At 40.6% G+C, this 14,243-nt stretch overlaps 1 protein-coding gene across 10 annotated transcripts in view; it reads right to left on the bottom strand.

Moving 5' to 3' along the window:
• Positions 1–14,243, bottom strand: part of NELL1 (neural EGFL like 1) — a 435,745-nt gene that overhangs the window by 244,380 nt on the left and 177,122 nt on the right. The gene's annotated exons all lie outside the window — the stretch shown is intronic.

Genomic DNA, 14,243 nt, shown 5'->3' on the forward strand with positions numbered 1-14,243 from the left:
CAGGAGTAGTGCTGGACAGATATGAAATATTTTTATGTAGCAAAAAGGTGCTCCGATTTTGCAAGTTCCTAATTTGCACAAGCTGTAACAGCTACCAAGGGGCCCTTCCGGGAGCCTAGGATCACTATAACACAACAGCACTTCAGGTCATGTCTCCATTCCCCTGATACAGCCCTACGCTGTGGACTACAAGAAGGTAGGTAGAACTGGACCAGTTACTTCAGCGCTGTGCCACTGAAGAATTCTCCTACACAACTAGGAATCTCACATGGCCACTTAAACCAGCTTTTTATCTGCTTTGCATCATCCCAGTGGGACAAAGCAGATTTAGCAGGGCCAAGGACCTGGCCCTGCAACTCTATTTGTTATTAGTGGATCACAGTATCTCTTGCAAGGCCACAACTCAAAACAATTTTTGTTGCCAGAGAAGGGGGACTAAAACTGCCATTAACTAAATATTGTAGAGCTCACTTAGAGGCAATCTTTTCCCCCAAAATATAAGGTACTTCTACTTTAGGACTGAACAATGGCTTTTTTCTGATTGGGACTGATTTTTCTCTCACTGACACCAGTTTTCTATGAAGCAACTCTATTGACTTCAGAAGATTTACTCTTGATTTATGTATGTCAGCGTAAGTGAAAGGAGACTCAGACCCATTTTTTCTTATTACATTCTCCTTACAAGTTATTTTATTGAATGTCCATGCTCAAGAAACTGAATTGACAGCAGCACTGGAGACTGAAGTCTCTATCTCCACTGTATAGGTACAGATCAGACAGCAACACTGCATGCTTCCCCAGAACTCTCCTACCACATGCCACAACTCTGGTCTGAAGGAACCTGTAAGGGTGAGAAAGCAGTTCTGTTTCCATGCTGATACAGTCCCTAGGCTTTGTGCTGTGAGTTTCAACAAACATGCCAATTGTGCTCATGGTTTCTATGCTATCGGACAGCTGTCCACGAGGAACTAGACTGGGACCACTAACTAAATCATTTCATATTGGCCACCAAACAGCTATTAGTTGGTACTGACTTTTGATCACTACCAACCTGGGCTGAATTTGAAATGATGGCCTGGAAGCAAAGGACTCCACCTCCCCTTACAAACACCTCGAGCTAGCCCGCTATCCTCATTCTTGTTGTTTCTGATGCTGAGCCTCTTGATAAAATGTATAAAAATGTCAAAAGCAGCAGGATACAAAAGGCAAATGCCAAGAAAAATTCCCCCATGTCTACTTATCACATCAGTGCATGCTAGGGCCACCTGGGACATACACTGCTACACTTGCTGCCTCTTTTTAACAGGCTTTTGGCTCATAGCTTTGAGGGATTTTGCTCTTGCATGTCTACTAATTTTCTGGCATAAGAGGGAAGAGAAAGATGACTGAAAAAACACAAGAACATCAAAACAGAAACCAATTCACCTGAAAATTGCCCACACTTGTCTCTAGCTTCATTAAGGAAGTCTTTGGATAATGACCCAAAAAAATAAAAATGGAGGTATTGGAAAATGTTGAAGATGGAGAAATTAATTGGCATTTTGATTCACTATAAGAAAAATGCTAACAATCTCCTCCCCTCCCCACCCCCCAATAAATAAATAAATAAATAAATAAATAAGGCTGCTTCCAGGTTACCAGTGGTTAAAAGGAAATTTACAACCCCGAGCAAAATATCTGTGTGGCACATTGATCCTGTTAAAACTCATAAAGGAGACTAAGAATTTCAAAAGTCGATTTGATTACTAGTTTGCAGCAGCAGTCCTTATGTTCAGGTAGTGAAAAGACTTCATCTGAGTCTGAGCCTGGCAAAAGAGGTGTAAGGAGTGAGATGAAACCCTCTCCCCTCTTTTGCCACTCACATAGGCCCATCCTCAATCTCGTTTTGTGCCTTTTTCTCTTATATTCCATATTGCCCCTTGTAGCCCATAAAGCTAGCTACATTAGCATTTTATTTTAGTCAGGCCTGTATCTCATAAGACACTAACTAAGCAGTTAGCATAAAACTTTGAGACTATTGAACTTCTGCCCAGGTAAATGGCCCAACAGTTACCCTGAGTCTTGGGGAACAGGGAATAGCTTAAGTGGGGAGTTTATGCATAATGATACCAAGTAATCACAAGAACACTGAACTGATGCTAAGCTTGGATATTTTAGGATAAAATGTTGGCAAATGCTTAACCGTGAACTTGCCTTGGCAACAAACTGATGTACACCTCTACCCCGATATAACTCTGTCCTCGGGAACCAAAGAACCTTACTGCGTTATAGGTGAAACCACGTTATATCGAACTTGCTTTGATCCGCTGGAGTGCACAGCCCCGCCCCCCCAGAGAGCTGCTTTACCGTGTTATATCCGAATTCGTTTTATATCGGGTCGCGTTATATCGGGGTAGAGGTGTATATGATAATTAGTTGACATTATTAATATACTAATCTATAGGAAAGAGAAACTCCAACATTATTCAGGTGAGGAAGTTAGATATGGACAAGGGAGGATAGACATTTTAAATTAATATTCATGATAGGCTCTAGGCCCTATAATAGGCCAGACCACCATCTAAGATGGGGGAGTGGGGCATGAGATCATAGAATCATAGAATATTAGGGTTGGAAGAGACCTAAGGAGGTCATCTAGTCCAATCCCCTGCTCAAAGCAGGACCAACACCCAGCCAGGGCTTTGTCAAGCCAGGCCTTAACAACCTCTAAGGACGGAGATTCCACCACCTCTCTAGGTAACCTCTCTACCTCTCTCCCCATCTTAATGTCATCTGCGAACTTGCTGAGGGTGCAATTAATCCCATCATCCAGATCATTAATAAAGATGGTGAACAAAACCGCACCCAGGACCGACCCCTGGGGCACTCCGCTTGATACCGGCTGCCAACTAGACATCGAGCCGTTGAGCACTACCCATTGAGCCCGACAATCTAGCCAGCTTTCTATCCACCTTACAGTCCATTCATCCAATCCATACTTCTTTAACTTGCTGGCAAGAATACTGTGGGAGACTGTATCAAAAGCTTTGCTAAAGTCAAGATATATCACATCCACAGCTTTCCCCATATCCACAGAGCAGTTCTCTCATCATAGAAGGCAATCAGGTTGGTCAGGCATGACTTGCCCTTGGTGAATCCATGTTGACTGTTCCTGATCACCTTCCTCTCCTCCAAGTGCTTCAAAATGGATTTCTTGAGGACCTGTTCTATGATTTTGCCAGGGACTGAAGTGAGGCTGACTGGTCTGTAGTTCCCAGGGTTCTCTTTCTTCCCTTTTTTAAATATGGGCACTATATTTGCCTTTTTCCAATCGTCCAAGTCCTCCCCCGATCACCACAAATTTTCAAAGATAATGGCCAATGGCTCTGCAATCACATCAGCCAACTCCCTCAGCACCCTTGGATGCATTAGATCTGGACCCATGGACTTGTGCATGTCCAGCTTTTCTGTTCTTTCACCACTGAGAGCTGCTTAACTCCTCCCCATACTGTGTTGCCCAGTGCAGCAGTCTGGTAGCTGACCTTGTCTGTGAAGATCGAGGCAAAAAAAGCATTGAGTACTTCAGCTTTTTCCACATCATCTGTCACTAGGTTGCCTCCCCCATTCAGTAAGGGTCCCACACTTTCCCTGACCTTCTTGTTGCTAACATACCTGTAGAAACCCTTCTTGTTACCCTGCACATCCCTTGCTAGCTGCAACTCCAATTGTACCTTGGTCTTCCTGATTACATCCCTGCATGCTCTAGCAATATTTTTATATTCCTCCCTAGTCATCTGTCCAAATTTCCACTTTTTGTAAGCTTCCTTTTTGAGTTTAAGCTCACCAAAGATTTCACTGTTAAGCCAAGCTAGTCACCTGCCATATTTGCTATTCTTTCTGCACATGAGGATGGTTTGTTCCTGTGCCCTCAATAAGGCTTCATTAAAATACTCTCCTGGACTCCTTGCCCCCTCATATTAGCCTCCCAGGGGATCCTGCCCATCAGTTCCCTAAAGCAGTCTAGGTCTGTTTTCTGAAGTCCAGGGTCCGTATTTTGCTATTCTCCTTTCTTCCTTTTGTCAGGATCCTGAAGTCGACCATCTTATGGTCACTGCTGCTCAGGTTGCCACCCACTTCTACTTCCCCTACCATTTCTTCCCTGTTTGTAAGCAGCAAGTCAAGAGGAGCATGGCTCCTAGTTGGTTCCTCCAGCACTTGTACCAGGAAATTGTCATCAACTGATCTGGACCTGGACCATCATTTGGCATGCCAAGGACAGAGCAGTTTCTTAGTCTCTTGGCACCAGATCACCAAAGAAGGGTGTGAGTATGTAAGTATATGAGTACATACATGAGACATCACCTTAATGCTGCATTTTTGCTATCTTTTTATGAGGTTTGTAGCTTTTGCGTCTTTGCTAATTGTGTTAATAAAAGTTGTTAAAACTTTGCTTCATTGTGCAATGAGGTTCCCAACCAGATACTGAACTTAATAACCTTGGTTCTGTTGTGCCTAATTCAGAGACTAGAACTCCACAATCCCCCAGATCTTTAAATGAGAATTAATTGGAAATCAAAAATAATTAATAACCATTAAAAAATTGGGCTACAACTTTCAGTTCTTTATATTCTCCACTGCCTTTGTAGTACTTTTAAGCCTAATCAATGTGTTGCTTTTTCAGGGGGTAGTGATCAGAAGTCACAAGTTGGCAACAGTATTTTACTGGGACAAAGTCTGAGGAGTAGTGCTAGGGCCATTTACTTAGCCCACAATTTCTGGCAAAGTCTTGTGTAGGACTAGATATCCACGACAAAAAGCTTTGGTTTTTTTACTTAACATCGTTGGAGTAGCATCCATAAACCACTCAGTAGTATGCATCAGCATGGGTGTAATAGAACTCATTGTGATTCATGCGTATAGATTGCTTGTCGTATTTGAAATATCAGAGCTCATCTTCTGGTGGTCTTTTGAGGTGATAAAAAATACATGATTTATGTTTCTCTTTAGGCTGGTGAAGTAGTTTGTTTTCCTTTGAAAAAGGTCTACATATGGTCTTTAAAATGAAACTTGACACAGCATAATGATCCTTCACATATCACCAACTTCCATCTGCATAAGCTAGTTCTCTACAATAACAAAGACACAGTTGGGCTACAGGTTTTCAATGAGGATCACTGAATTATGGGGTAGAGTTTGGTTTCATAAGGAGACCGAGGGTACTGCTCCTTAGTGCAATGCTCAGTACAATATAGCAGCCCACTTAGGGTTTATAGTTTCCCTGTCCCTAAAGTAGGATTCATGTACTCAAAAAGGTGATGTTAATAATAAAAATGGAAACAGAAGCACTACTCTGGGGCAGATGCCTGGCTGGTGCAAATCAGCATAGATCCATTGACCGCTATGGGGCTGCCTTAATTTACACTAGCAGAGGATGTGGCCCTCTATTTCCCAGGTAATCAGCATAGGACAGTCCCCTATCAGCCTCAATGTTGAAGAGTTGCTATCTAATCATTCCTAATTTTTTTTAAATGCCGGAAAATATCACTATGAATGACCTTATCCTTGTGCAGCCCTCCTTGACATCAACATCTATGTGGGGGGAGAGGTGCGCGGTGGGAGGCAGGAGAAAATTAGAGTCTCAAGGGAAAAGAAATGTTATTACTATAAAAATAATTAAATATACATAAATTGTAATACTATTGAGTTATTAAATGTACATCAGGTAAACACATTCAATTCAGTTAAAAGTTGGGGGAAATCCATTTTAGGTGTAATAGGGAAGGCAAATTAATTCGGAAGTAAACCCTGAAAAATCAAGCCTGCTCCAAGATGAAAGAAAGCAAGATAAATTAACATACTGAGTATGTACCCCGGTACGTTTCTAGCGCTAAAACAATATTATCTGTATGCTGAAAAAAGCAACACTCACTCTCAAAAAGAGTTTTTCCTCACCTGCAAATGTGCTGAAATACAGTGGGACTCTAGGAATGAATCCTCAGCCACAATGTGTTGCGGAGCTATGGAACGCAAATAGACATGGTAGTACCTAATGCTGGGTTTGGGAGCAAATTAGCTCATGTAGCCAGCTGCTCCTCTCCTACATGTGGTTTGGCCATGTGGATCTTTACACTGAATGGACCCACTTCCCCTCTCAGAGTTCCACTGTGGAAACATATTGTCACAAATATATATTATACACAGCTTACAGTGATGTACTCTGTTCAGTTTCTCTGCTGTTTTGAGTCATATCAAGCCAACTTCATCTTTAACGTAAAGTGGGTGCAACTCCTGTTACGGCAAAGGGAGTTGTGTCTATTTTCCCTTGGGATTAATTGGACTAATTATTTTCACTGTGTTAACTCCATAAGCACCTAAGTAAGCAGACACAGAATATGACCCTCTGTATATATTGATATGCAGACCAACTCCCTTCACCAGTCTAATCACTGAGTTGAGTCTTCCACCTGATTGCTCAGACCGCCCCATCATATTGTAAAAACATTAGCAATTAAAAAAAAAAAAAAAATAAGACTGTCCAGATCTTCCTTTTTCGATGCCTGGTTCCCTAATGAAATTATGTGGTTTTTTTACCCCTATCTTTGAGGCTGCTAGGTGTAATACAAATATGCAGCCTGTCAGAATAACCTTGCAGGCAAAACAATTCAAATGACCCATTGGTAATTGCATGCATTTTAAAATAACCTTCTTAGACAGGGTTAACGTCATCACTAGTTGTTTGAGATTCCAGTGCTCATCTAATGGGAGGCAGTAACATTTATTTACCAAAAATAAATAAATAAATAAAAAGTGTTCCAGCACAACAATAGGCAATATCTTTGGAAATCCATGCAGGATCTTTCTACCTGCCGGGCTTAATTTCAGAATCAAATGCTGCCATTAAAAAACTCCTCTCAAAACCTATTTGCTTTCTTATTTGGGATCACATTGTGCCAAATTTCATCTTGAATGGCAAACACTTTGAAGGGGAGCACATCCCACAACTCCTCTTCCCCTTCCCAACTCCAAAATTTCTCTTCTCTGACCCTTGCCACTAGAAATGGATGCTGCCTGTTATGTGGAACATGAAAAAGGGGTATGGGTTGTTTTTAAGACATATGCCGTACCTTCCCCTTGTCCACAGTCATGTTAGCCTCCGGTCTAAATGACCTAGGACTTTTTTTTGCCAGCAGGACTAACAGCCTCACTGGTAAGCTCCTGAAAGGCCCACAGCAGATCTTAATGTATGTTGAAAGCTTGGTGATACCACAAAAGTAAAGTATTCTAAATAATGGAATATAAGAGGTATCCTGGAGTCCCAAACAACCTAAAAAAAACCTCCCCAGATATCAGAGTATTCTTGCTCCACTGGCTTCCTATCATATTCACTCCTCATCTTCAATGTTCTCGATCACTCTGCCCTTCTTATATCTTGCCTCTCATTTCTAACTGTTCCTAGTCACTCCATCCTTTACCAGTTTCACTTGATTTCAGCTCCTTTAGTCTCCTCCTCCCATTCACAACTGTGCATTCTTTTCACACAGATCCACTGCACCCCATGCCTGAGAGAGACTCATTTCTCCACAGCCTTTCATCTTCAAATTCTGCCTCAAAGCCTACTTATTTCTACTAGCATTTTGTCAGTTTCTATTTGGATGCTCCAAATGGCTAGTTGCCACTGACTGTGACAAAAATAAAACATAATAAATAAATGAATGATAAAAAAGCCTTAAGAGAATCTAAAGAGACTCTAGATCCTTGCCTACTCTAGAAAGTTGTACTTCTTTAACTATACCAGCATAATCAAAGCAACATAATCCCTGCAGGTGGGTGCAGCTATATCTGTACAAAAGTGCTTTAATACCTATATAGCTATTTCTGTACAGGCAGAGGAATAAGTCACCTTTATAGCAGTATAACTACATCTGTTTAGCTATATAGCAGCATAACTATATACATATATCCATAAATCCACTAGGATTTTTTCCAGTATAATTATACTGATTTAAAAAAAAAAATCACACCCCTACCTGAACTAGTTTTACTGGTAAACGTTTCATATGTAGGCTAGGCCTTAGCTAGAACAACATACTTCTTGAGAAGATGAAAGAAAGTGTGAATTAAATTATCTTCCCTCTCCCTCTTAGATGTTAGCTCTTGTCTAACATATAGACTCCCCAGTGGTCAGGCACTAGCACCGTGATTGAGGTTCCTAAAAGCCACTGTAACATTAATAATAAATTATAATACTTGTGTGTAAATTACACCTACTTAGACTCACCTCTGGATTTGGCCCTGGATAAGCTAAACGAATGATTAATTTACTGATTTAACCTAAGTTCTCCCAGTGTTTGTTCCTTTGGAAACTGTCCAGAAACTCCTTGAATTTTAGCTGCACATGATCATATGGATCTTGTAATCTTCCCAATTCCAACTCCTGTTAAGACTAAACTGAGGCTGGAAAGCAGTGTGGCATGAGCTGTGTGGAAGCTTCTAGAGGCCATGGTGGCTCAGGCAGGCACAGTATTCTCTATAGTACAGGCCACATCGTCCCCTTTTACACCCATTAAAAAAGCAAAATCAGACCTGCATGTTCCTCCGCTTTCCAGCCATGTAAATATAAACAACTTCTCTCTACTGGAGAAAATGGTGTTTTGTTACAGCTGTTTTGAAAGTATAAATGGTCATTTTAATGCTGTTGGGGTTGAAGTTTTTTTTAACCTATTGGGTACATTAAGCAGAAGTACTCACTGGCACGCTTTCAGATGATAGTTGTCTTCAGTCTAAGGACTTCTAATATGCCTGAAGTGCTTATTTTCTCTATTATGTTTGGGAACAGCCCAGCAAGCAGCCATTCTTACAGGGCATCTGCTTGCTAAAATGTGCTCTGACTTGGTGAATTTGGCCTTCTATCACCTTCAGAATATTGCCAGGCTCGTGCTCACTTCTCCACATCCCCTCTCTCTTGTTAATGTTCTCACAACTTCAGTTCAAGCTCAGATGAACCAATTATAAATCTAGTTATGCGACACTGGTTTTTTTTAAACCTGTAAAGCTTGTCACAACCTGAGCCTCAATTAATCTGGTCACCCTCTTGCACCCAGCATGTGTCAGCTGAGGTCACTTGTCTCACCATTCCCCCAAAATCCCATCACCCTGGTACCTCAATTTAGCATAATCCCTTTTTAGAATTCCCTGCCTGAGGATATCAGGAACAGTGCCACTTTTTAAATCATGATTGAAGACGCCCTAATTTTTCCCTTCACGTCTCATCATTAGCTTGGTACAGTTGGGTATATTATTAAGGGTCTGTATTTTTAAGTGCCTTTCCTAGCAGAAGGGGTTATATAAGATGAAATTGCTGTCGTAAAAGATAATTAAAATTAGTTGGAATGCTGCTGTTTTAGTATTAAAAAATCAACTAATATTGGGTTTTTGCAGGGGAGGAGGCATTAATAGAAAGGAAATCTTTTCTTAAACCTAAGTGAATGGCTGCAACTGTTTGATAAATGCATTAATGGGAAATATTCATAGTCGTATAAATATTATTTTAAAAAAAATATTTGCCAGTATAGTTCTCAGGGTTGGTTGATAACTTATTCATAAGGTAGCTATGACAGTTACAAATAAATTATTTTTAAAAATATGCAGCTGGAATTCACATATGATAATACAGCTTAGAGAAAGCAGATTAAAAATAATAAAAAGCAGAATGGAAACATTGGGGAAATCGAGGTTTTGGATAACAGGACACACTCAGTCAATTGCTCAAATATATCATAGCAATTAACTAAAAGAAATTAAGACTATCCTTTTTTAAATTGAAAATAATAGCAAAGTCACCAGTGTTTAGAGCCAAACTGAAATCCCAATTGTTTTTACCCAGTATTATTCAGCCTTTTACTCTTTTAAATTGCTCTCTGGAAGTGTGCCATGAGTATGTGTTTAGAAGATAGCACAACACAAAAGGTTATTAAGTGGTGGATCTGAGTGGGTGTAAAGACTTCTCTTCAAAGCCTCTGTTTAACTGCCTCCTCCACAAGTTGTATTGCAAAAGGCCATGGTAATCAGAGAAGTGTTTTCTCAAAAGACTGAGTATGTGCCGGTAAGGTAGTGAGTAACCTAAACTCCTGCTCCATAAATGGTTCCCCATCCTGAGCCAGCTTTGGCTGCTATGCACTGCTCTACCAGAGCAACTCAGCCTTAAACCCAGAGAATCACCCTTGCAGTGGGGAATTTTGGATGGCGTAAGATTGCTATATTGCCTCCTTGTACTATCACCACTCAAGGCTACTATTATCGAGGACATGACCGGTGATTGGGAAAATAGCTAAGGCTCCTTTCTGATAGTCAGCTGCTATAACAAACCCATAACAGACTGTTGGCAGCTGCCACAGGTTAGAGGTCTCATTTACACCAGGGGACTGACCCAGTACACATTAGCCCCAATATCAGAGGATTGCAAAGGGCACTTGGTGTGTCATCTTCAGCTGTGTCAAGCATCCCTGAGCCACAGCTGAACTAACGGGTCTGATTCAGATTCCACTGACACGAGGGTAATTCCATTAACTAAAAAAATGGAGTTATTCTCAAATTACTGGATTTAACTCAAATCAGGCCCAGGGGTGGGATAGCTCAGTGGTTTGAACATTGGCCTGCTAAACCAAGGGTTGTGAATTCAATCCTTGAGGGGGTCACTTAGGGATCTGGGGCAAAATCAGTACTTGGTCCTGCTAGTGAAGACAGGGGGCTGGACTCTATGACCTTTCAAGGTCCCTTTCAGTTCTAGGAGCTAGATATAAATATATTCTAAGAGTTGTGGGCCCTCAGCACTTTGCAGACCAAGCCCATTCTTGGCAAAAGAGCGGTCTCTTTGGATAAAACTTTACAGAAGAAGCTTGGTGGGATGCAAAGCTGTCACTGTTTCACCCAGGCACTTAATAGCAAGGCTGCTTAATGCATAGATTCCAAGGCCAGAAGGAAGCATTGTAATTAAGCAGTGGGAAGCCATCTATCTGTACCTGCCTCCATCTGTAGGCAAAGTAACACAGTTGGCATCATTGACAAGGACAGGATAATGGAAAAAGGGCTGGATTCAAAGGAAGAGTAAAGATTAACAGCACAAAGTATAGGATGCATTTTTAAAATATCATTTAAAAATGGTCCCAAATGCTGTTAACCTCTCTATTACACAATCCATTCAGAGTTTGTCTGTCTTAGGGTAGGTCTACACTACCTGGTAGTTCGGCGGCAAGCAAATCGAACTTCTGGGTTCGACTTATCGCGTCTTGTCTGGACGAGATAAGTCGAACCCGGAAGTGCTCGCCGTCGACTGCGGTACTCCAGCTCGGCAAGAGGAGTACCGCGAAGTCGACGGAGGAGCCTGCCTGCCGCGTCTGCACCGAGGTAAGTTCGAACTAAGGTACTTCGAACTTCAGCTACGTTATTCACGTAGCTGAAGTTGCGTACCTTAGTTCGAATTGGGGGGTTAGTGTAGACCAGGCCTTAGAAGATGACCCAAAATATTTGCATTCCATAGGTGGACAAATGTTTCTATAGTGCATGTAATATTCCCTGTCATTCCACTGATATATTTGTTCTAAGATTAGGCTACCCACATTTGTACATGTCAGTTCCTTTTAAACAGACCAGGATTATTTAAATTTTTGCCATCTGAATACTAATTCTTAAATAAATAAAAATCCCAATGGATATGTTGGTTTGGGGTAAAGGCCACGAGGCAAAAGCCTATGACATATTTCCTGGTGGAGAGGAGAAAAGAAAATGTTGCTGAAGTTAAACAGCAGACAACTCTTGACAGTTCATCAGATGTGGAATGATACCCCATAGCAGGAAAGCTGCTGGATCTTTCCATCCTGCAGAAGAGGGCTACAGAAGTAGGACATCTCCATGAGGCTCCTCTCACAGAGTTTCCTTCATATCCTCCCCCCAGGTGAAAAAGGTTTGGGAATCTCCAGACTGTGGAGGGAGTGAGGTCTAACCAGCTCACAATCCTGGTCATCCACCCACCATGACCCCTAAACATGACAAGACTAGGGCTCATCTTGATCATTATTTGATAAATTTAACCCTGTAGACACTGTTGTCCCAACCGTTCATAGCTGCTGCAGTGGGATTTGTAGGGAGATGAACTCTGAGAAAGCATGAATCTAGCCAACTGACAGCTCTAAAGATTGAGATCAATACTCTGAAACTATTCTCCACTATTTCTTGGATGAAGTCTTGAATTTGATGAAGTGTGTCTGATGTAGCCCATGCTCCTACAATGAATTAATATACTAAAATCAACAAACAGGTGAATAGTCTATAAAGACTTTTTTCAATTATCTAAATGGTGCTCATCAGGACAACATAATTTGCCTGTCCGGAACACAGAGGGAGTTAACCGCCTTTCCCTGGCTAACACCCATAACAACAAATTACCACAGGAATAGAAGGAGGCAGAGTTATATCTAATAAATCTAAGTAGACTACTCTCCCTTAGCATTTTAATACCATTTCTTTTGCCATCTCTCTTCTTCACTGGCTCTTTATGTTTCAGTTATCATTCTAAAACTAGCTACTTCATGCTTGACTATAAGAGATAAAAGTATAGTACTATTGCTCCCAAATATATTGTAACCCATTAGAAAACCAACCTGTATAATAATCACCTCACTCTTACAAATCAAACCATGTTCTCTAGAAAAATTGCCTCTGGTTTACTGATTATATACATGAGTTCCACCGCGTTGTTTGCTTCGGTTTTTTGATATTGCTTATGAAACTCTCTTTTTGGGTCTCAATAAGCAGTGATGAAATAAGGACTGCTGTTTCACAAGGGCTGTGAAGGACTTATCTAATAGTTTTACAACCTAATTTGTCATTTTCTCTTAATCCTCTCAGAGATTTCTTATAGATTTTAGGGGATTCCTATTCAGATTTTTTAAAGCTCTTTCATTCACCTACATTAGTTAAGCAAGTAAGATATATTAAAATAATTATATCCATTTTCATTTAGCTAATACTTTACTTTACCTTTTCCAGTCTATCTGATTTTACTAATGGCTCCAGATGAACAATGGATTATTGTATTCAAAATGAATAATTCTTTCTTAACATTGCTATACCCAAAGCAATTACATTAAAATACTTGGCTCCATCAGCATTTATCTTATACCATCCCCCACAATTTTTGCTTTGCTGCTCTATTTTTATCTCTAATACTCTTACCTTGTGTCCTTCTCTCTACGTCCTGTGATATTGACTAGCTTACTCTTTCAAATCCACATAGATGCTATCTTCAAATGATAAATTGTTGCAGGCTACCCATATAATTGATCTAGAATCCCTGTGCCCCTGGCAACCTTTTACTGTGGCATTTTGAAGGACTCTGTATCTCTCTGAAAAATTAAATAGTGATGAAAACTGTGATTTTTTTTGTCTTTGCCCTACCTAGGAATATCCGCAGTACCTGAAGAATCATTGGTATTACATCTCATAGCCATTTCTAATGTATACCTTTATAACAAATGAGAAATGTGATACATTAATAGCAAGCCATCATACAAAATTAATACTCCACCACTTTGCTGCTGAAATAACTCATTCATCTGATGACCAATCCATGCAGTGTAAAACAGCATGCAGTTAATGGAAAAATATTGTCTCATGTTGGTATACATTTGTTGTGTCCTATCTTTCCTATTTATGGCTTCCACAAGACTATTTACATTTCCTAAACTGTCTCTCTGTGTCTTTTCAAGCGCTCATCAAGAGCCATCATCACTCACATCTATCCGTTCGGTCATCTATCAACAAGAGCTCTGCAGCAAAACCCAAAATGAAACAGCAAAGTTTATTAATTAATTGACAAAAACATAACTGCTAACGTAGCTAAAGGCCACAACACCTTCCTAAAGTAAGTTGCAAGAATATCAGCTTACTTAAGATGCCAGTTGACTCTCTGATTTTAATCTCATGTGCTCGCCCCATATTTTGTGGTTCCACATTCATCAGATTTCTGAGCAGCTAGAGGGCAAAGCACTTGTTCTGGCACCATTTGCCGATAACCCAGCAGGTATTCACATGAGAGTCAATCCTGACTGAAGCAGTATTCATTCCCTCTTAGTCCCCTTCTGCAGCAGGTACTTAGATGCTCACCTTGTTTCACACAGGCCATTTTACTGCCTGAAGAAAGCAACCAAGTTGAGCTACTACTGACCTGAACCAGATCTGAATAAAATGTACATTATAAGTCTTCAGGT

The sequence above is a fragment of the Chrysemys picta genome, chromosome 4, assembly GCF_011386835.1.
Source record: "Chrysemys picta bellii isolate R12L10 chromosome 4, ASM1138683v2, whole genome shotgun sequence".
NCBI lineage: Eukaryota > Metazoa > Chordata > Testudines > Emydidae > Chrysemys > Chrysemys picta.